The 24,620-nt window shown below is 39.1% G+C and overlaps 1 protein-coding gene across 7 annotated transcripts in view; it reads left to right on the forward strand.

Annotated features, from left to right (window-relative positions):
• The window catches only part of LOC149252752 (C18orf8), a 354,515-nt gene that overhangs the window by 296,669 nt on the left and 33,226 nt on the right, over nt 1-24,620 (forward strand). The window lies entirely within an intron of this gene.

A 24,620-nucleotide genomic window follows, 5' to 3' on the forward strand; every position in this document is an offset into this window, starting at 1 on the left:
CCCAAAGATTTTGCACCAAGAAATTTTGAGTGTTATACATGAGGTGACTTTCTAGAAGCTATTTTGCAGATTTCTATTGCTTCTCCTCTCTTGATTGCTCAAATTTCGTCTCGATTTTGCAACTTTTTCTATAAGTTTTTTGATATCTGAAATTTCATCATGAAGTACACTTAACCAGTGGTAGTCCCATACCCAAGTGTTGTCCCACACAAATCAATAATGTAGTAGTGAATAGAAGGATCACAATATTGTCATGTGGAAGAGGTTCTACCTACCCTATAACAAAGATGCCTTGCTTGCCGATACTTTCCAACTATGACAATAATCTATTCAAATGATCTAATAATACATTGAGTAGTTTAAGTGACTTCCTATCATTCTTGAGGCACAAGATTCAAAAGACACTTTCAAGTTTCAAATTCAAATGCAAACAAGGTGATTAAATAGGATATATGACGTTGGTTTATTTAGGCTACTTGGATTTCCTTTCCCAACCTCTACCTTGTTACTGCAAAATCTAGTAGGCCTAGTGCAAAACCTCATTAGGCAATCTAGGTTTTATGGCAACAAAGAGATTAACCACCAATGTCACCTTAGCGACGTTTCTCCTACTTTCTTGTGGTTGGATGTTATCCCCAGTGTTGGATTTTGTAGCTATGGTTAGTCTTCATAATTTGTATTTTAGCCCTTGAAATACATAATGAATTTGTAAGACATGTTCTTCATGCCAGATTCAAAAGAGAAAATTTAGAAATTTGAATTTTGAATTTTTGGTTCCAAACTTGTCAAGTCGACTCTACCTCAAGTGAAGTCGGCCCCAGTGAAGAGTCACACCCATTTGAACTGGTAGAACACTATATATAGAGCATTTGACCTCCTCCACAAGGTACCATTCGACTTCACACAAGACAAGTAATATTTTGGGCATGTCAGTGAAAATGTGTAGGATGAATTTGTAGTGCAGGACGAATCTATAGGTCAAGATAAATTAGTAGTGTAGCACTGAAGTTTTGGGCATATTGTTCTGGGCAGAAGGGCCGAGTTTTTGGGTATATTTCGGGAGGCTGAAATTTAGTCTAGGCATATCAGAGAGGGCCGAAGTTGAAGGGAAAAAGTTTGACCTGACAAGAGGGCTACCTGACCAGGTTTGACCATAGCATTGTTGGCCAGTTTGACCTCATAATTGACTAGCTACATTAGGTGTATCTCTTGTTGAATTGAAGAATTTCTCTAAGGAAAGGTTGTTGGGTTTTTCCCCCAAGTGGGTTTTCCCACGATAAATCTTGTGCTCTCTTTATGCATTGAGATCTCTATCGTCCTTGTGCTTTTATGGTTGAATTTTTGATGTGTAATTGATTAATGATAAACTGGAATTGTTAAAAGAAGATCTACATCATTAGAAGTAATTATCAACATTTTAGAAATTTGTTCTAGTATCATTTTCACTTGAAAAGTCAACATGGGTTCAGAGCTTTGGTGACGGAAAGGACATTGAGATCACTCTTGAAGAAGCTTTTGGTAAAAGATCACTCTTGAAGAAGACCTATATCTACAATCTATTTACTTATCTATGATCATGGGTTCCTCTATGAAGTTTGAGAACAAATTGGAAGGAGCTACAAATTTCAGGGCTTGGAAGACAAGGATTGACCTTATTCTTGCAAAGAATGATCTCTTGGGTATTGTGAAAGGCAAGGTCACTGAACCCTTAGATAATGAAGGAAAAAGAAAATATGAGAAGGATGACATCACAACTATGAGCATCATTGTGGACTCTATCAAAGATCACTTGATTCCTTATGTTTCAAGTCTTGAATCTTCAAAGCAGATGTATGATGCCCTAGTTGGATTATACACTATCTATTGTACTCATAATTTCAATTAAGGCCCTTCCATTAGAATTTCTCATTGTTGCATAATAATATAAAACCCTCAGCTGCTGCACTGGTTTTCCCAAGTTGGGTTTTTCCAGGGACTTTAGTCCAAATATAACTGTGTTAATTTTGATGTGTGTGTGCTAGAATATTTCTCAGTTTCCAGTTTATCTTCCACAAAGTTTAATTTGGTGAAAATTGTAGTAGAGAATTATTCATTGTTTGTGTGGGCAAATAAATTGTTAAATTAATTAACAATTAGGAGAATAATTTCCAGTTGTTGCAATAGACGTTGAAATTTTCCCACAACCTAAAGGATGGAGGTGGATATAAGGGAAACATGGAAGGTGGTAAGGATTACCTTAGGGACGTTGTATCAATCATTGACTCCTATTAATGCCCCTCCCCTTAGTGGAAGAAAAAGGGTTGTAGGGGAGATCACACTAGGCTAGGGCAAAGGATATATCCAAGGTGAAGTATGGAAACAAGGGTACAATCAAGAGCATTCAATCATTCAACTTGGTTTATGATCCATATTAGTATGCCCCAAACATTAAATGAAACCACATGATTACACAAATGATTAGTGCACCTTGGGCACATTGTATCAATCATTGCCCCCTATTAGTGCCCCTCCTGACATTGGAAGAAAAAGGGTTGCGAAGGAGATCACACTAGACTAGGGCAAAGGATAGTCTCTCAGGTGAGGTATGGAGACATGGGTACAATCAAGAGCAGTCAATCATGTAGCTTGGCCTATGATCGATATTAGTATGCCCCAAACATTATATGAAAGCACATGATTACATAAATGGTTAGTGCACCTTCTGATAGATGGCTCACCTTCCTTCAAGAAGTATGGAAGGTGGTAAGTAAGGATTACCTTGGGCACGTTGTATCAATCATTGCCTCCTATTAGCGCCCCTCCTAACAGTGGAAGAAAAAGGGCCTCAAGGGAGATCACATTGGACTATGGCAAAGGATAATCTCCCAAGTGAAGTATGGAAACAATGGTACAATCAAGAGCGATCAATCATTCAGCTTGGCCTATGATCCATATTAGTATGCCCCAAACATTAAATGAAAGCATATGATTGCAGAAATGGTTAATGTACCTTCTGATAGGTGACCCACCTTCCTTCAAGAAGTATGCTAAATAGGGGAGAGCACTGGTCAGAGCATAGGTTGAGAACTATGAAGTAAAGCTATCCATGGATCGTCATAGGGTTGTTAACTGGCTAGTTGGCGAATGAGGAGAGATTTTTTCTCCTGGGTGTTACCCACTTTGGTGGGTAACAGGCCCTAAGATGGCCCTCTACTTTGAGCATTCTTTTACAATTTAGGTTACCTCATTATCCATCCCAACTACATTCAACAATGATTCATTGTCATTGGTCACATGTCTTGAGAACCCCCTTGGCTAGTTGAGGGTTTGTTCTCATCAGCTACATGTGGGGTTTGATCACCACATCCCATGAATGGACAGATATGTTAGCTTTGTCACCTAGAAAAGGTTGAGACGGAGGAGCATTTTATTTTTATATGTGATGTATATTCTGAGATTTGAGAGAGTTTTCACTATTTATATTGAGTTTTAAGAGGCTCTTGCTATCTTCTTTGGTACTGCAGTTACTCTAAATTGACAAAGTTTATGTAATTTAATGAAGCTCAAACTTACTAGGTTGATTACTCATTTCTTCCAACTCATCTCAAGAATTGGAAGAGCCAAACACCTTGTATATGCTTCAAACATCGACATAGAGGGCAATAGGTTAGTGAGGCAATGCCTACTCTCTCATTCTGTCAAGAGATAGCCCACTCCCACATTGTTGTTGAGACATAACTGCTCTAGTGGGATTTGATATGTGACCACCTCCTAGTCAAGATTGAGCAGATAGGTACCCATGACTATATTCCTCTCTTTGGCCTCAAATATTGGGGGAGGTCCTATTGGTAGCACATGGATTCCCCTTAAATTATCTGTACTAGGGGCCACCTAGTCCCAACATTCTTTAGGGGACATTCTTAGACTCTCATTCGTATTGTCTTTTTCTATTTTATTTGCATTTCTTTCCTTTCGCATGTAGTAGTTGCGTATGATAGTGTTGCAAACATCAACATCGAGATACTATCAGTGAGGGTCCAAAATATGAAAAAAATCTTAAAAATCGGGAAAAAATCAATATCGATAAACATTGCAAAATTAAAAAAAAATACAAAACTATTCATTATTCTTTCAATTTTTTTTAGCCTCTAAAGCATTCACAACATAAAATAAATGCATTGACACATAAATATGAAAATAAATCTAATATATAAGATGTATAAGATGCCTAGGGCTACATCACACATAACAGTGAATCATGTCCTGAATCCTGACTCCTAACTTAGCCTCAAAATATCGACAAAAGATATAATAAATGTATCTCATCATCATGAATCATATACAATGAAATTAGATATGTAAACTACTAACTAATGATTTCCTCTACCCCTTCTACGAGAAAAAGCAATGGCTTTTCCTCTAGATGAAGAAGTCCCTTGGGCTGGCATTGGACTTTGATGTCCTCTAGAAGAAGTGGGAGGAGGTAGACTACGTCCTCTATTGGTGACCATGTTAGGTGGTGTCACCTCCTCCTCCTCGTTGAACTATGGTAGCTTAGGAAGTATGCTTCATTAGCTTGGTGCCTTAGCTTGTGGAGAACTTCTATCAACCTTATGAATGCTTGCTTAAGTGGAAGTGACTATTACTCTCCTTCCTAGGTTTTAACTTATGAAAAGTACATTTGATGTGTTATATTCACTTGTTGACTTATTGGGCTAAAGTCTAAGGTTATGGAGGTAACTAATTTAAGTGACCTAGATCTAGTCTGAGCCATTGATCTTAAGAGGTGAGATGAGAAATGATCCTGACCCTCTATCTCTTTGGAGCACTAGGGTTTGGATTAGGAGGCTTAAGGGAGTTTGATATAAGTTATGTCCATGAGGTGAAGGCACAACATTTAAAGGGGACGAATTGGAGCTTGAGAGAGTAGTTCGATATGTCGAGAGAGAGAATGACTTTTTGGTGGAAGACGAAGGGATTTGCAGGGAAAAGTATCAACAACGAAGCCAAGTGAAATAGGGTTGTATAGTTCGACGCAGTGGCAGGGCTATATGAGCAGCGACACAGGCATGCACGCTTGGTGACATAGGCCACACGTAAGGTGATGTAGGCATTGCACAGGGTACAATTTCAATTAGGTTTGGTGAGGCGATACGATTGGGTATTTTTTGTGGGAGTTTCTACTTGTGAAGCATTGTAATTTTGTAAAAAGATTCCAAATCTTCCAATAAGAATAAACTCATTCCTGGTTTTTCCTTTTGTGGGTTTCTAGGTAAACGCTATCATTTGTGTGATTGTTGTTGCTATTGCTTTTGTTGTGCATTTTGGATGTGAAGAGCCCAATAGTGGTTAGTTTACAAATCAGAATTTATTGGTTGTTGCAATTTATTTATGAGCATAAAATTTGTTGGGAACTAATTCTTGCGCTTGGCTTAGGGAATTTTACATCGTATCAGAGCGTCCTTAAAGAGCAAGGAACATATTTGACATAGTGTTCAGAGGTCAACTTGTGGTTGTATAGTGCAGAGGTTGAGTGAAGCAAAGATTTCCAGTAATGGCCACAAGGTTGCACTTTGAGGACAGGCTAGAGGGTGCATCGAACTTCACAACCTGGAGAGAGTGCATTGCTGTCGTGTTGGAGGAGAACGAGATTTGGGATCTCGTTGACTAGGTTCAACATCCCCTGGTTGATCCAACATAGCTTTTTGTGTACAAGAAGCAAGATGTGAATGCTAGGCGCATCATCTTGGATGGGGTGAAGGACCACATAATTGTTAGGATATTCCGACACATAGGAAATAGTTAAGTTCAACTTGGTCTAGCATAGAGTTAGGTATAGAGTTAGGTAAAGTGTGTTTCTTTACCGTTGTACATTTTGTAACTTACAATCCGATGGTCACGATATGTAGTGATCCGACGGTTCACTCTCTCCTCGGTATTACCGACACTTGATCCGTGGCTTGACACCCGATTGGTCCATGAGTTCTATTTAAAGCGCATGGAGGGTCATTGTTCGGGTAATCCGTGCATGAGAGAAGCTTATGTAAATTTTCATTCTTTGATTAATAAATTGCCTGTAGTAGCCACGTTGGCGCAGGCCGTGGACTGTTTCCCTCTTTGAGGGTTTTAACCACGTCAAAAATACTGGTGTATTGATCTGTGATCTGGTTGTGAGCGGTGTCCTTTTGGTGTTCTTTCTGAGGAACTTACCCTGTAAATTCCTACATGGTATCAGAGCTATTTGAGGGCCGCGTCCGTTGGTGATCCAAATCTGAAGCCGGTAGAACTGCATCCGACTGCCGTTTCCTAGATCTGCTGTTTCTGACTGCTTTCGGGCCGAGAGGACTGCTCTGTTGTGTTCGGAGCATCTGTTCCAGTGAGGAACCCCTTTCGTTTCACGCGAAAAGGTTTCCGGTAGCCCTAGCTGCGTCATTTTTAAGATCTGGAGGTATACAGTCTTTATTTGCAGTTTACTGTTATTTTTTCTCTGCTTATTTCGGTTTCGGTTTATTTAGCTTTTTTTTCTAACCGGATCTATACCTTTCATTTCTGCGTATGCTCTTTGCCCTGTGACTCTGTGCGATCTGGGCAAATCAGAAACAGAAAGGAAGGATTTTTCTCATGCGTATGCTCTTTTCAAGTTTTCCCTGCGCCTTAGGGTGATCTCGGAAAATTAGAAACATTGAGAAAAATATTTAGTTTCCGACCAAAGCTAACTTTGAGCCGCAAGGTTCATTTTTGAAAATATCTAGTTTTTTGGCTAAAGCTACTTCGAGCCATAAGGTTCGTTTTCTTTGCATGTCCGTGTTGGGTTTTGTGTTTTGTGTTTTGTAGGGAAAAAGAGCTTTCTCAAGGCAAGCACGCAAACCAAGGCCCCCCCCTCTCTCTCTCTCTCTCTCTCTCAAATTTTTTGTATAGATCAATTGGTTCAAAGCTATTTTAAGAGAGTAGAGGTCTTGGGTTCAAGTCTCCATTTTGTGGGGGCGGATTTTTTCATTCCCGCACATTCGCGCACTTTGTCGGCAACTTCAACAAATTTTTTTCAAAAAGCCATAACTTCTTCATCCGGAAGCCTTTTTCAGAGCCGTTTTTTTTAAAACAACCTAATTTTTCGAGATCTATCCATTGGAACACTTACTTTCAGCATCTTCAGCTTCAGTTTTTAAAAAAAATGGAAAGTCCATGCCAAGTCATTCTTGACAGCACTAACTACTTCCAATGGATATCCTACATGGAAGATTTACTTAGAAGTAAAGGTCTCTACAGAATAGCCACAGGCCAAGAGAAGAAACCAAAAGATGAAGACAAGGCTGCAAAATGGGAAAATAGACAAGATCAAGCACGTGGTTTGATAGGGATGTCTATTTCTCCTGATCTTAGATTCCATATTGCAGAACTTGATACTCCTCATGAAGCATTGGAACAAATCACTAAAGTTTTTGGGATTAAAAATGAAATTAGAGCCCATCAACTTGAAAATGAGTTGCTTACATTGGATCCTAATAATTTTTCTTGCATTGAAGATTTCTTGTCCAAATTCAAGACCCTTAGATATCTCTTGGAAGGTGTTAAGGTTAAGAAAGAAGATAGTAACCTTATTTATTCCATCCTTACTAAGTTGGGACCAGCCTACTCTGTATTTGTTTCCACCTTCCATTCTACAAGGGAAGCTTTCATTTGTCAAGGAAAAGACTACAAGGCCCCTTCCTTTGACTCTTTTTGTGATTCTTTAATAAGAGAACAAGAAAAACTCTTACACCTTGGTCTTCTTAATCTTGGAAACTCTTCCAAGAAAGCGTTAGCCGCCCAGCAGCAACCAAATTCAAAGAATCCTAAGAAGTCATATCCTAAAAAGAATGGTCCTAAACCAAACAAGGGTCCTAAGCAAACTCAGCCTCAAAATGAAAGATCATTTCAGCAAAATGATAAGACCAATAAAAACAAATGGAAGAAGACTGATAGACATTGTAACTTTTGTAATCGAGATGGCCACTTAGAATCTAAATGCTTTAAGAAGATGGAAGCCTTGGAAGCCGCAATGAAGAAACATAACATCCATGTGGAGCATTCTTCAACTTCAACTTCAACTTCATCTTCAGGAATAGCACTTTCTGCATGTCGTTGTCAATCATCTCAGTCTGGTTATGCATTAAATGTATCTTCTTCTTCTCATTCTCATGAGTGGCTCATTGATTCTGGAGCCTCTTATCACATGGCCAAAAACAAAGCCATGTTTTCTTCTTTAAATGATTGTAACACCAAAAATATATATGTTGGTGATGATAGATCTCTTAATGTTGTAGGGACTGGAACTGTTCATCTAGACAATGGTCAGTTTAATGATGTATTATGTGTTCCAACCTTATCCTGCAACCTTCTATCTGTATATCAGATAACTCATTCAGGTGAAGGTAAAATTGTTGAATTTTCACCTCATGATGTTGTAATCAAGGATCTAAGAGATTCTAAACAGATTCTAGCTACTGGTATTGCTGATGATTCCACAAGGTTGTATAAGTTTCACAACTTTGGGTCATCAAATCTTCCCTCAGTATTTGTTGCTCATAATGATGAAGTGAGCAAACTTTGGCATGAGCGATTTGGTCACTTAAACTATCGCTCCCTTCAGCATCTATGTAAAGAAAATATGGTGACAGGTCTTCCTATGGTATCTTGCAGAGATGGTGTTTGTTCCGGATGTGTACTCGGAAAACATCATCGGGACAGTTTTGAAAAACGTGCCTCTTGGCACGCCTCAGCCCCTTTACAGCTTGTGCACAGTGATTTATGTGGTCCACTTCCTGTTGCTTCATTCTCTGGCTGCAAGTATTTCTTAACTTTCATTGATGATTTCTCCAGACGCACTTGGGTATACTTCTTAAAACTCAAGAGCGAAGTATTTAACACATTTTTGGCCTTCAAAGCCTTTGTTGAAAAACAATCTGGACATCAAATTCTTAAGCTAAGAACTGATAATGGTGGAGAATATGTTAAAAACACATTCATCAACTTTTGCACCGAAAATGGAATTCAAATGCAACATACTGTTCCATACACTCCACAACAAAATGGTGTAGCTGAAAGGAAAAATCGCACCTTAAAGGAAATGGCTAATTGTATGCTGCAATCTAAAGGACTCAGTCTTAGTTTTTGCGCCGAAGCAATTAATTGTGCAAATTATATAATCAATCGCACTCCTACTAAGGTTCTAAAGAATATCACTCCAGAAGAAGCTTGGAGTTCCATTAAACCAGATGTAAGTCACTTTCGTGTTTTTGGAAGTGAAGCATGGGCCCATATTCCAGATGAAAAGCATAAAGCTTTAGAACCTAAGAGTGAGAAATGTACTTTGGTTGGATATTCTGAAGATGTAAAAGGTTATAGACTTATTCCATTTAAGTCCAAAAATGTTATCATTAGAAGAGATGTAAAATTTGATGAAAATAAATTGGCCTGCGAGCCTAGTCCGGCGGATGTGCCACCTCTTCCTATCTCTTCTACTTTTGAAAACATTTCTTCTTCAGATGATGAAAGTGAGGATGACAATCCTCCCCCACCTTCTCAGGATCCTCAACTTCCAAGATGGGTCCGTGCTACTCGGGATGCAGCAGGTGATCTTGCCGGTGATCCTACAGATCAGCGACGTACACGTTCTCAGTTTGAAAGAGCCTCTTCTTTACTGGCTCAAGCTCCAGTAAATCATGATCCTGACACTTTTGCAGAAGCTTCAGGCCATCCACATTGGGAAGCAGCTATGAATGAAGAATATCATTCATTGTTGGCAAATGATACATGGGATCTTGTTCCTCTACCAAAGGGACGCAAACTTGTTAGATGTAAATGGGTTTACAGAACCAAGTATGGACCAGATGGGAAAGTTGATAAACATAAAGCTCGTCTTGTTGCTAAGGGCTTTTCACAGGTTGAAGGCATTGACTACACTGAAACCTTCTCCCCTGTTGCCAAAATGAACTCTATCCGCCTTGTTCTTTCCCTTGCTGCCTCTTTAAAATGGGAAGTCCATCAGATGGATGTTAAATCTGCCTTCTTGCATGGGGACTTGCATGAAGAAATCTATATGGAACAACCCATTGGCTTCATCCAAACAGACTCCAGCCTTGTATGTCGACTTAAGAAATCTCTTTATGGTCTCAAGCAAGCTCCTCGGGCTTGGTATGCCAAAATGGATAGCTTTCTTTTAGAATCTGGCTTTTCTAGGTGTTATTCTGACAATACTGTCTACACCAAGAAAGTGGGCAACTCTCTTATCATCCTTGTTCTTTATGTTGATGATCTTATTCTTACTGGTAGTGATCCCAACCTTATAAACCATGTGAAGTCCAGCCTTAAAAAGAAATTTGAAATGACAGACTTAGGACACTTACACTATTTTCTCGGTCTTCAAGTCTTGCAATCCAAGGAGGGTATTTCCCTTTCCCAGTCCAAGTATGCTTGTGATATTCTTCGTCATTTTCACATGGAAGACTGTAAGCCAGCCCTTTCTCCCTTTCAGTCTGGAGTCAAACTTTCAGTCTCTTGTACTTCTCCTGAAGTTGATGCTACCTTATACCGTCAACTTGTAGGAAAACTCTTGTATTTAACCCATACTCGTCCTGACCTTTCCTTTGCTGTTGGCCTTGTTGCTCGTTTTATGCAAAACCCCCGTGAAAGTCATTGGAAAGCAGCTAAAAGAATACTTCGTTATGTTCGAGGTACAGTACAGTTTGGGATTCATTACAGTGCCAAAGCAGCTCCTCTATTAGTCGGTTTCACTGATTCTGATTGGGCTGGTGACCCTGATGATCGGAAGTCTACTACCGGTTATGTCTTCACTCTTGGTTCAGGACCTATTACATGGGCTTGTAAGAAACAGGCTGCCATTTCTCTTTCGTCAGCAGAAGCAGAGTATCGTGGTGCCGTGGAAGCTAGTAAGGAAGCCTTGTGGCTTCGTCAGATCCTATCAGAGTTTGGCTTTGAGCAGCAGCATCCAAACACACTTTGGTGTGATAATCAAAGTGCCATTCAGCTATGCAAAGATCCAGTCCAGCATCAGCGCAGCAAACACATTGAACTACACATGCACTTCATCAGAAAGCTCATTCATGACCATGTTCTTGAAGTGCAATATTGTTCAACAGATGATCAGGTTGCAGACATCTTCACAAAGGCTGTCACAGAGGCGAAGTTCACTAAACTTCGATATATGCTTGGAGTTCAGGAAGTTGTCACTAAGGGGGGATAGGCTCTAGTGCCTCCTTCCTTCTCCTATTGTGTCATATTTGTAAATCCTTCAATCCTATCCCAAGTTGTTCTTAAGGGGGGATGTTAGGATATTCCGACACATAGGAAATAGTTAAGTTCAACTTGGTCTAGTATAGAGTTAGGTAAAGTGTGTTTCTTTACCGTTGTACATTTTGTAACTTACAATCCGACGGTCACGATATGTAGTGATCCGACGGTTCACTCTCTCCTCGGTATTACCGACACTTGATCCGTGGCTTGACACCCGATTGGTCCATGAGTTCTATTTAAAGCGCATGGAGGGTCATTGTTCGGGTAATCCGTGCATGAGAGAAGCTTATGTAAATTTTCATTCTTTGATTAATAAATTGCCTGTAGTAGCCACGTTGGCGCAGGCCGTGGACTGTTTCCCTCTTTGAGGGTTTTAACCACGTCAAAAATACTGGTGTATTGATCTGTGATCTGGTTGTGAGCGGTGTCCTTTTGGGGTTCTTTCTGAGGAACTTACCCTGTAAATTCCTACAATAATCCCTCACCTTTCTGGGAAGAAGTCTACGAGAGAAATGTGGGAGTCTCTGACAAAGCTCTCTGACAAAGCTCTATTGGAGTGACAACCAAAACAAAAAGATGGTACTCCAGGAGAAATTGAAGAGCACCAAGATGGCCAAGGCAGAAGGACTAGCTTCATACCTCACTCATCTTAGATAAGGGACGAATTTGCAATCGTGGGGGAAATTGTACAAGACCTAGACTGGTGCGCATAACATTGACTGGATTTATGAAGTAGGGGGATGTTTTTGTGAAAGGGATTGTGGCGAGTGTCTCCCTAACTAAGAGTAGATGTGGGATGAATTTATCCAAGAAGAAATAAGAGTGGGACCTCAACAAAGTGACACATGCAAGAGCAGGGATGAGAACTTGGTGCTTGCAGGCAAAGGTAAGAGCAAGCCTAAGAAGGGCTCCAACAGTAGTGGGACGACCTCCAAGGGAAAGAAGGATGTGGACTTTATTAAAGTGAAGTCTTTTGCCTGTCACAAGATAGGGCATTTTGCGAGTCAATGTCTTAATAAGAAGAAAAGAGGACCAAGTCACAGGTGGCGGCCTCATCGAAGATCGAGGAGTTCTCGAGCAAATTTGAGGAAGACTTCAGCCTCATTGCATGTCTATCGAGCTCGATGACCACATGAGTGTGGTACATAGATAGTGGTGCCTCATGCCATATGACAGGGGTGCGTGAGTTCTTTAGCAGGTTGCGGGAGGAGGACATTGATCTCCATATTGAGATGTGTAATGATGCTAAGTACAAGGCAACAGGCCGTGGTACTGTCACATTGCAAAGGCAGTCTGGCAAACCCCTCAATGTGACATAGGTGCTCTATGTTCCAAGAATAACTAAGAACCTCTTGTTAGTATCAGCCTTGGAGGTCAGAGGGTATGTGGTAACCTTTTATGAAGGTAAAGTCTACATTTGGACCAAGGGCACAAAGGTGATTGGTGTGCGCAAGGAAAAGCTGTATAGGTTGCAGTTTGAGCCAGTGAGAGCATTGGCGAGCACGAGTTGTGATTTGGGGTAGCTATGGCATAGGAGGATGGCATGTTGAGAAACCAAGTGTAGAGTAGATTAGGCTTGTTTTCTCTTCTTGATAATTACTTGTGAATGTTTAGTTGACTTCTGATTACTTATGGTATCTTCTTCATCAAGCAATTATACAAATATGCAGAACATAAAGATCACAAAGAGACGAAGAACACCATAAATTAGGCTCCAAGCCAGGGCAAAATCCCACAAGGGGAAATACCCAACAATCCTTCTCTTATAGAACCAAGTCAAAATGAGATATCGAAGACCAAGACCAAGACCCAAAACTGCCACCAAAATGTCAAGTCCAACGCTCCTCCAAGTAACCTCCAAATATGGTCAACTCTAGTCAGTCAACGATGGTCAAAGTGTTCAAATATGCCATCTTCTTGAAATTTTGATCTTGTCTTGAAATTTCGGCCTTGAAATTTTAGGTCTGCAGTAGTCACAGAAAATTCGGCCTTCTCCACAGAAATTACAGTCCACACATGTGAGCTGTCACTAGGTCAAAGTTTTGGTCAAACTTGGAATATTGTTCTTGCTTTTGACTTGTTTCTTTCTCTCTCGTTTGACTTGCTTTGACTCCTCTTCTTATTAGGTTTTATATGTATTCTTGATGGTCCACTGGTGAGCTCCAATAGGGTTGAACTTGCCTCTAATATATAGCTGTCCAAGAGGTCGAATAGGTGGCTCTTGGAGGCCTAAGTCGACTTGTTCCCAAGGAGGGTCGGCTTAGCAATTTTGGTGGACTTTGACTCAATACAAAATTCAAAAATTCTTTTTTCTTACAAATGTCCAAATGGGACATGACTCAAGTACATTTTCTTTGACTCAAAATAATTTATTTTTGACTCTTTTTTACTATATGAGCATGAAGAACATGCTTTGACCAAAATAATAATGATAATGAATATGATATATATATCAATGATAAAATTATATTACATTATGAAGACTGACACTAGTTACATTTTCAACACTCCCTCTTAACTAGGGAGATATTCATAATGACTCGATAGGACAATATCAAGTTGAAATATTCATATAAGAAAGGATCCAGATTGATAAACATCAATGATGATTTACATCATCACAACCAACATTGTCAAAATACCAAGGCCTTGACAAGTACGCTCTATCTCTCCACTAGATCAGAGCACAATGCTGAGAGGCATAAATTTGGACACCATCGCCTCCTAATCCTAATCCATTTCCTAATCCAAGGAAAAGTACATCCTCTGGACCATTCATTACCAAGTCTATGTATCCAACATAGGAATTTAATCGTAGTCAATCATAATACATGACTCAAGAATGTACGCCCCTAATGCTTATTCAATCCACCGTTCTCCCTACCAGTGTTCATGCACTATGCTTACGACTATTAGTCCTGGCCATAGTACGTGACGCATGGAGAAAACTATGTCCACCCTCACTACCTCTCAACTAGGGAGGAAATAACTACAAGCCCAAGCTTGTGTTAGAAGTAGTCATACTTCCCTTACGTCAACTACCTATTCTTCCGTGGAGATCTGTTGTAGCTTCTCGGCTCCTATCTGCATCATACTGTTGAATCATAAAGCACTTCAACATTCCTGGTTCTCTGAGAATCTTCATGCAACTTTGATCAATATTGAATTTAGCATGTCATCAAGTAGTTCATCAAACATCTTATGGATCCAAACTTCTTCACATCTTATTGTACAAGCCTTCACATGTTCGTCCTTCATATTGCAACAAACTTCTGCTTCATGCTCTTCCAAGAAATCATATCAGCTCTTAACCATCAGTAGTATCTCTATCATCATCAACCCAGTCAATGTGTTTTTGAATCGAATATATTAGGTAACCAATCAATTGCTTTACAATGATGTATCAATATCAGAAATCTCCAACTTCTTGCTAAAGGGTATTGCCATAGATATGTCATCTTATCTTTTTGGTCATAAGCTTCTCTGGTTTTTCTGCCAAAATTCAAGTAGTATTGTATCCATCCAAGATCTAACAGCTCCCTCTTTCTAGCTGAGGTAGGCAAACCTCTTCCCTTTTTTAATTAGGTCTTGCTTTCATGCTGCCATCTAGTTGACTTCTTTGATGCATGCTTAAAACAACTTTCTCCCTCTTCAAAATCTTCATGCTTTGCGATGTTCTTCCAATTCTTCCATTTGCAAGCTTTATTAGAAGACTATGAAAGAACAAAAGGCAAAGTACAAAGACAATAGCAGTAGTAGTGATCATGGAGATGTAGAGTACTTATCTTTTGAGGAAAGTCAACTCCCTCTTAATCTTGAACCTTTTTCACCAATCTTGTTCATCAGCATGATGTCATTTCTGTCATTCTGAAGAGCTAGGACTTCTTGTTATAGCGAAAATGATTAGGTAGGGTTTCATTCCTTGGGTTTTCTAAATCATATCTTTTGCTAGGATTTACAACCCCCCCTAGATTCTCCAAAGTCTTCAAGATCTGCCATTTAAGAAATTGCAAATTCTACAAGCATACTAATAAGTTTGTTGCAAAACCCTAGAAACGTTATTGACAAGCCTTCTAAACATGAGATTTCATTCCTTGACCCAGTCTTCATATGCAAATAAATAATCTGAATGCTAACATATCAATTTTGTCACGATCTCTAATATATATCTATGAAGACCCTTTTACTATCTTTCAAAAGATCAGCACCATCACCTAGAAGACTTGGCATTATAATCAATATAATTGACATAGGTCATGAAATGCACTAAAATTATACTTACCTCTTCAACCTTACCTGTCCAACCTTATAGTTCTTTTATCATAGAGATTATCATCTTCCTACAACAAAGGTGCTCCAAATCTTCAGCTATTGCACTAGGATATGAACCAGAGAGATTTCTTTGGGCTGCTTCAAAGAGATATGTTCACAACAGACTCGGGCTTTTCCTCATGATAGCTCAAGTCAACTCTCCAACTCTGTTCACAAAAATTCTTTTCAATTTTGTCCATAAGTTGTCACATATCTGTCTTTCATACTGCCTCAGAAATATTATGTGAGCTGCTTTAGAAGTGTCCTCTTTAATCATCATAGTCCTTTGTACTATTCATAGAGTAGCATAATTGTCAGTCTTTTGCATAACTATCATGATCCTTTGCATGATGCAAGGGTACAGACCTCCACATAAGCAAGTGACACAAACCTTCGCAAGATCTTTGCATGAGCAATTGGTACAGAACTTGTGACACATTTTGGATTTCGTGGATGCTGTTTAGGAGGGAGGAAACTTGTGCTAGAATAAAGTCACTTAGATATTTGCTACAGATTTCTGATTAGACTTTAAATGATTTTCATACTTCATACTTCATACTTTCCCTTGACTTCTTCTTGAGATTATGACTGAGTCTTGATGAACTTTTGCCTTTGGACCTTTGAAATATTTTACTGGGATTGTATGTGAATTCAGGATTTGAAGTTGCTTGACTTCTGTTATCTGTTTTTGAGACATTTGGTCTTTATTTGAGACATACTCTAAAACACTTTTCAAACCTTCTTTTATTCTTTTTCCAGAATTTTCCATTATTGCTTATGTCAATCCCATCAAGTAATATAAGCTATGAGACTTGGTCCATGCTAATCTCCCTTTTAGTAGTTGAAATTTTTTGAAATTTCTGCTTCTTCTTTGACTCTTCATCAAAGAGAACTTGGATCATCAATATGGAGGCAGGTTGTTATTAGCTTGTATAAGAACCAGCAACCCAAGTGCCATATTTCTATCCCTAGATGCCACATCCACTGAGATAGAATGCATTGATCCGCAGAGATGGTAGTCTGCCTTCATTACACAGAGATGGTTGTCTATCTGTAGCTCTTATTATACAAAGATGATGGTCTTTCTGAAGTTCGCATTATACAGTGATGAGAAATTCTGAAGCTTGCATCCACAGAAGTGTAGTCTTATAGAAAGCTTGGATCATAGAGATGTAGTATCACGGAAAAATCAGCTCCATAGAAGTGAGATCATAGAAGTATAATCCATAGGAAACTTGCATGTAATAGAGAGAAAAGATGCTATAGGAAATTCGCTTTTTGTACCTCAGATTCGGATGCCACAGAAAAATATTACCGCAGTTAGTTTGAATGCTATAGATAAATTGTCACATAGGTTCGGACCATTCTTTGGTCTTCTATTCTCTCTTGAGTACTTCAATAATTGCAGAGATGAATGACTTGTAAGATGTGTGTTATATCCATCAATAGTGCTCTTGTTTTCACCATAGGTCTGATACCATGTTGAGAAACCAAGTGTAGAGTAGATTAGGCTTGATTTCTCTTCTTGATAATTACTTGTGAATGTTTAGCTGACTTCTTATTACGTAATATGCAGAACACAAAGGTCACAAAGAGACAAAGAACAGCAGAAATTAGGCTCCAAGCCAGGGAAAAACCCCACAAGGGGAAAAACCCAACAATCCTTCTCTTATAGAATCAGATCAAAATGAGATATCCAAGACCAAGATCAAGACCTAAAACTGCCAACAAAATGTCAAGTCCGACGCTCCAAGTCACCTCCAAATCTGGTCAACTCTAGTGAAAGTCAACGATGGTCAAACTTCCCAAATCTGTAATCTTCCTGAAATTTCGATCCTGTCTTGAAATTTTGGCTCTGAAATTTTGGGCTTGCAGTAGTCACAAAAAATTCGCCCTTCTCCACAAATTGCAGTCCACACATGCTAGTTGTCACTTGGTCAAAGATTCGGGGTCAAACTTGGAATATTCTTCTTGCTTTTGACATCATCCTTCTCCCTTTTTTGACTTTCTTTGACTCCTCTTCTTCGCTGGTTTCAAATTGATTCTTGATGGTCGAATGATGAACTCTAATAGGGTCGAACTTGTCTCTAAATACCCCTATCCAGGAGGTCGAATGGGTGTCTCTTGGAGTCAAACTTGGAATATTCTTCTTGCTTTTGACATCATCCTTCTCTCTTTTTTGACTTTCTTTGACTCCTCTTCTTCGCTGGTTTCAAATTGATTCTTGATGGTCGAATGATGAACTCTAATATGGTCGAACTTGTCTCTAAATACCCCTATCCAGGAGGTCGAATGGGTGTCTCTTGGAGGCCTAGGCTGACGTGTTCCCAAGGAGGGTTGACTCGACAATTTTGGTGGACTTTGACTCAATATAAAATTCAATTGTTTCTTTTCTTACAAATGTCCAAATGGGATGACTCAAGTACATTTTCTTTGACTCAAAATAATTTCCTTTTGACTCTTTTGTTGACTATTGTAACTAGTGTCGGTCTTCATAATTGTATTTGAGTCATGATGCAATAAGAAAAGAAAAATATTTTTTATTGTAAAAGAAAAAAATTATTTTGAAGCATGGGTTTTGTGCTCTTTTATTTATTTTTCTAGGTCATAGCCTCCATTGAAGGTTTTTAGGTTTTGTCTTGAGTCATTGTCACATTTATTAGACCCTTCTTGGGCTTTTGTATCATGTAAAGAAATTTGATTTTGAGTGAAAACAATCATTTTGCCCCTCCTCACCAAGTCGGCCCTGTCTTGGAGAAGTCAACCCAGTTAGAGGGAATTCGACCCTATGGAAGCAATATAAATAGAGACAGTTTGACTCATTTTGAGTACACACTCAACAAGTTTGATCTACAAGAGAAAGAGGACAAAAATGAAGAGCGAATTGTAGGAAAGAAGACCTAATTCAAGGAAGAAGCAAAATTGAAGTTTGGAGCATCTCTCTCTCTCTCACATGTGCGATTTTTCTAGGGTTTCTAGGCAAGTTGTAGGGAAATTTCTGCAGTAACTGCAGGTCCAAACTTTTGTTGCTGGGGGGCCGAAATTTTGGTTTTAAGCAGTATTTGAGGAGCTGACACTTGGAGGATTTGGCAGAGTTTTTCTACTTGAAGGAAGGGCTGGCTTGGTGACTGGAGGAGGTCTTTGTCTAGGTCAAAAAGGGTCTTGGATTGTCTCATCTTGATTTGAATCTACTAGAGGAAGAGTTTGACTGGGTTTTCCCCTTCATAGGGGTTTTTCCTCGCTGAGTGCCTACATCTTGTGTCCCTTGTTTTTGTGATATTCATGCACTTTTTGATTTGGTAATTGCTTGATGAAAAGATAACATAATAAAGAAGTAAAAAAAGCCAACACATCACAAGTAATTATCAAGAAAGAGGAATCATAACCCTAATTAATACAAGCTTTGATTTCTCAACATAGTATCAGAGCTAAGGTGAAGGAAGGACTATTTGAAGATCGCTTTGTTAACTATCATTTGAAGCAAGGAAGGTAGTCTTAAAAGAAAGATCACTCTCTCAATGGAAACCTATTTGAAGATGGGACTCAACCTCTTGGAAATTGCAAGAAGATTTGGTGTAAGGGTCATCTACAATCTAACTGGAAGAGTCAAGAGTGAAATATTCTTGCCTACACTTACAGGTACACTTAATGATGATAGTGCTTGGATTATTGATAGTTCAGCCTTAAGACACATAACAGGAGAAAGTGGACAATTTCATACTCTATCAAAAGGTTCATCATCACATTCAGTGGAGCTTGGAGACAACAACAACTATGCAGTCAAGGGCCTTGGATCTACATCATTGGAGCTAGAAAGTGGAGGAAAGCTACATCTCAACAACATTCTCTATGTACCAGGTTTGAAAAAGAATTTTCTTTCCATTTCTTGTTTAGAAGATAAAGGAGATAGGGTTGCTTTTGTAGATGGTAAAGTTTTGGTTTGGGGAAAGGATTCAAGTTTTGAAAAAGCAAGGGTTATTGGGATTCGTGAAGGAAGATTATATAGAGTTATTACACCATCCCCTCAAGCCCTTGTTCACATGGAGATTAGTCCCATCGAGCTTTGGCATAAAAGATATGGACATATTCACTACAAGATACTTCCCTCTCTAAGTCAAATGGTGAAGGGCATCCCCAACATTAAGGAGGACCATGAAGGAGTTTGCAAGGGATGTGCTTTGGGAAAGAATACTAGGAAACCTTTTACTAGTAGTGACACAAGGTCTAAAGAAATACTAGACCTCATTCATTCCGATGTATGTGGACCCATGTCTGATAAATCTCTTGGAGGCCATCTATACTATGTGACCTTCATTGATGATCACTCTAGAAAGACATGGCTCTATCTTCTCAAAACAAAGGATGAAGTATTTGAAAAGTTCAAGGAATTTAGATTTGAAGTAGAAACCCTAACTGAAAGAAAGATAAAGACTCTTAGATCTGACAATGGGGGTGAATATACTTCTAAGGAACTTATAGCTTATTGCAAGGAAGCATGCATTAAGAGGGAGCTCATAGTTCCCTACAATCCTGAAATTCCTATGGGGAGAAGCAACCATGACAACAATATACATACAAAATAGAAATCCTCATAGAATCCTTGATAATATGACACCAGTGTTGATAGGTGGTTGTCATTGATGTCAACCCAAGCAGCATCAGGAGTTACCCCGATATTTGATGGCACATTTGACATGGAAATTCATGGAATCTCGTGTCAGGATCCTTCTCGATAGATTCTCCTCGACGAGATGTTTCCATTGATATATGGTACGCCCCGTGGTTCTTTCTAGTTTGAGAGAAAATTGAGTTTAAAATTGAAGACCCAGTTTTGTGGGCTAAAATTCCAGGGGGTAGAGACACGACACCTTATTCACCAACGGTTGTCAATATATGATAGAGATTCTCATCGTAATCTCACCACATATAAGTTTAATAGCTTCAATATCCAAAGGTAGTAAACCAATCATTGACTTCACACTCGGGCAGGACCATATGCACTAACCCAATCATTGATTTCATATTTCTTGTGGAATTAAAAATATTTAAGACAAATACTAAATAAAGTTTTTTTTTATGGTTAATTAAGGGTGAATGTACATCAAATTAAGTTCAAAAAGGGCAATGACTCTTCCTTTATTCACAAGGAAGCAATATAGGAGAAACCCTTCCAACGTTCATGAATCCCTTCCAACGTTTATATGAGAAACCATTTTATATAAATTAAGGTGTGATCCTTATGAATTAAAGGAGGAGGCTTCAACGAAATATCTAATCAACTCTGAATTTAGAGATTAACCTACAAAGCTAATCAAAGCAAAGTGTTTCAATATAGGGATCGATCTTTGTATCACTTAAATTGCAAGTCCGAGCACCCTACATGAACAAAAACGATGAAATCTTCGAAGGATCTGGGTTTGTTTTGATACAGAACTGTGGAAGGTGGATCACTCTAAGGTTTCAGAAGTCTTAAGGCCATATGCATTTGGCATTTCAGACCAACGAACATTTCCAAACATATTCAATTCTTTTGTAAACATATTAATTAAATATACGTCGAGGTATGATGACAGAAAGGGTCACAGGGCCATCTGGATTGGACTGAGCAAATAAATCAAGGTCTGTTTTAATTCTTCCACGGAACTATATCATTTTAACTATTGTCAAAGACTTTGGTTCAAAGGTAGAATTGAGCTTCGTTGCTTCAGAACTGTATATTGTTAAGGGTTTCAAGCTTCATTTGAAATTACTGTTTGTTCCTTTACTTTAGGTTCTGCATATTAGTTAGGACTGTGTTTGGACTATCAGTTTAAGTAAGGGTTGCATTTAGTAGTGTAATTATGTCAAGGTCTGTCACATTGGTTAAGGTCTGTATAAAATGTGTAATTAAAGGTTATTAGAACTCTTGTATAGTTTTCACAGTTTGTGGTAAGGTCTAGGTAGAATTGAAAGCATTCATTAGGTCTGTCCTAGTCAACAGTTTTGTCCAATATTAGATTGTTGATAGTAATTGAACAAGCCAAGAACAAAACGACAATAAGCAAGTCACAAGCACAATTCAGGTATATTTTGAATCATTCAATTTTATAGATTCATTATTTTATACTCACACTTGTTTTGCAGGCAATGGTAAGTGAAGGGTACTTTTTTTTTGCTTTGGGATTGGGTTTCGTTTGGGAAATTTGCATGCAGGTAGAAGAAGATTCAAGGACAACACCAAGCAATCATTCAAGAGTCTGAAGTATCAAATCAATATCTCTTAAAGGAAGCATTGCAACGAGACATTCTTTGAAGACATAACAACCACCATCTAAGTCACCTGACACGGGGATTCGGGACACGTAGGATTCAGGATTCGTGGTGTCGGATTCGGGACACGCTGACCCCCGGAACAAGACACGTTAGGACACGTTATATATTATTTTATTAAAAATATATATATATATATATATATATTTAAAAATATATATATATATATATATATATATATATATATATTAAAAATTAGTTATTAGCATATTTCTTACACAAATTTTAATTAATGATACAAATTTCTTGATTTCAAACATAGATCTTCATCTATAGCTATTAGCATGCATAGTACATACAAAATTCAAATAAATGTCAGTGGTACTGGTCACATAAATGATAAATCTATTAAAAATTTAAATCATGATTCATAATTCATAACTGAAAGACAACTTACAACTACAAGATAGTAAGATAAACACACTGACAACTGTAGTTTTCTCATTAAGTGTAGTTTTCTCATTAAGTCATCAAATCAAAATCTGTTACATAGGTAGTGTTGGTGCAATGCCAATGGCAAATAGAAATAGAAAATATAAAACAACTATAGGTATACAAGCCTCAAGGCATCAATCAGCATCAGAATCAGCATCACTGTCCCCATCATCATGGTCCCCACTGCTCTCCTCTGCATCCTCCTCCTCCCCTGTATCCATAGTCGCCTCTGCATCTGCTGGTATGGAGGTTGACCCCTCTAAGTCATCAAAACTAATAGGGTCTAGCACTGGATCACCGAGATCCATGTTGGCCAATGCCAACTCAACAGTGGTGTCCAGACCCATATCTTCAGGAAAGACATCCCACATCTTTGTCTTTCCCCTCAACCACTCTTCCCTCTGCCTGTAAATAAGACGAAGGTTGGTGTGCACATACACCATTGTCTCTGCCCTGGACTGCTCAAGCCTGTTCTTTTTCACAGTATGCAAATTCCCATATGTGCTCCAATTCCTCTCGCAACAAGAGGATGAAGTCACCTGAGAGAGGAGCCTCATGGCTAACTGCTGAAGAGGAGGGCTTGTTGCCCCATGATTTGCCCACCAAGAGTAGGGCTTCTTAAGCCCCCTGTCTCTAATCACATCATAACCTCCAAATCGACCAGTGCCAGTGGAAAACTCTGCAAAGGCATCCTCCACCTCAGCAAGCAATGCACTATCCTGATAAATCCGCTTCAATGCCTCTTTCCTCCCCTGTGAGATTTCACCATCCATGTGAGGAGGGAATCTGCGGGAAGGTCCACCATTCAGCCACTCATGGCTGTAGTATTTGGGGTTCAATGAGTGAGCCAAACAATGTAAAGGTGTACAATTCTTGTCCCATCTGCGGACAAGAATATCATGTATGGTATCGCAGAAGGCCTCTGGTGATGTCTCATACGGGGGGCACTCACTCTGCAGAATAATGCTCCTCACAGACTCAATCATGGAATCCCATCCCTCATAAACCTCTCCTAGGATGGGTTTGTCTGTATCTGCAACTCGAAGCAAAGAGATGATAGGGTCCATGATCCGAATAATTAGATCTACCCTCTCCCACCAAGCATCATCTAGTACCGTGTCCTTCACTCTTTTAGAGGCTGCCTGATCTATCTTTCTCCAAAAAGACCAAAACTCAGAAATAACCATGGACCCAAGAGCAGTCTTGACCTCCCTCAACCTCTTCAACATCATGAATGAAGATGCAAACCGTGTATCAGCGATCTTCAACAATGATAGATTGCTGTACTCCTTGTAGATAGTGAGGGCATTTGTATGATTTTGCACAAAGTTATGGATATGTCTTGCATCCTCAATAATGCTTCCAATCCAAAGCACATCAGAAGCAATGGATTTCAATGCTAAGTTCAATGAATGGACAATGCAAGGTGTCCAAAACACTTGTGGATATTTAGCTTCAACAATCATGCCAGCCGCCTTGCAAACAGGTGCATTATCTGTAATGATTTGCACACAAGAATCAACACCTACCTCTTCAACAACTCTAATAAATAACTCACCCATAAATTGTGCATCCTTGTATTCGCCAAGTGTATCCACTGCTTTCAAGAAAACTGGACCATTCAAGGAAGACACCATGAAGTTGATGATTGGGTGTCGTGCTGGATCTGTCCATCCATCAGAAACAATGCTAACCCCAGATGTTGGCCATGATGCCTTAATAGGCTCGAGCATTTTTTGCACCTCTTTTTTTGCCTTCGTCAGCAATGTGGTTCTCAGCTTCTCTGATCCAGGAGGCACATACCCTGCTGGAGCCCCTTGAGTTAGAGCTCGGCACATCTCAACAAATAAAGGTGAACGTGCAACATTAAATGATATGAAGTTTTGATAGAAGAAGGCAATGGTGAGATCAAGCTCTTCCCGTCTCTCTTTTTGGAAAATCCTGTCCATTGGACCAAGTGATCTTCTTTTTAATGCTTGTCCCCCAGTAGAAGTAGAACTCTCAAATGGAAATTTGGTGGTGGCTTTCCTCAAAAATGGAAGGGGGTCTTCATTCTTGCCCTTGGGTGCTTTTGATTTTGAAGCCACTGCCACATGTTCCATACCAACATTGGCCTCCTTTTCCAATTCTTTTCTCTTTTGTGAAGTAATAACTTTACAAGATCCAATCCCACAACCAGGTATAGCCAACAAATGTGATCTCACACGGTGATATGTGCTTTTGAAAGAAATGTTACAAAAGTTGCATTTCCATTGCACATTGCCTCCTCCCTTTCCCTTGCTGTTTGGCCCATC

The sequence above is a fragment of the Pinus tabuliformis genome, chromosome 7, assembly GCF_031772625.1.
Source record: "Pinus tabuliformis cultivar Carrire ecotype Pingquan chromosome 7, CPIR1, whole genome shotgun sequence".
Lineage (NCBI taxonomy): Eukaryota > Viridiplantae > Streptophyta > Pinopsida > Pinales > Pinaceae > Pinus > Pinus tabuliformis.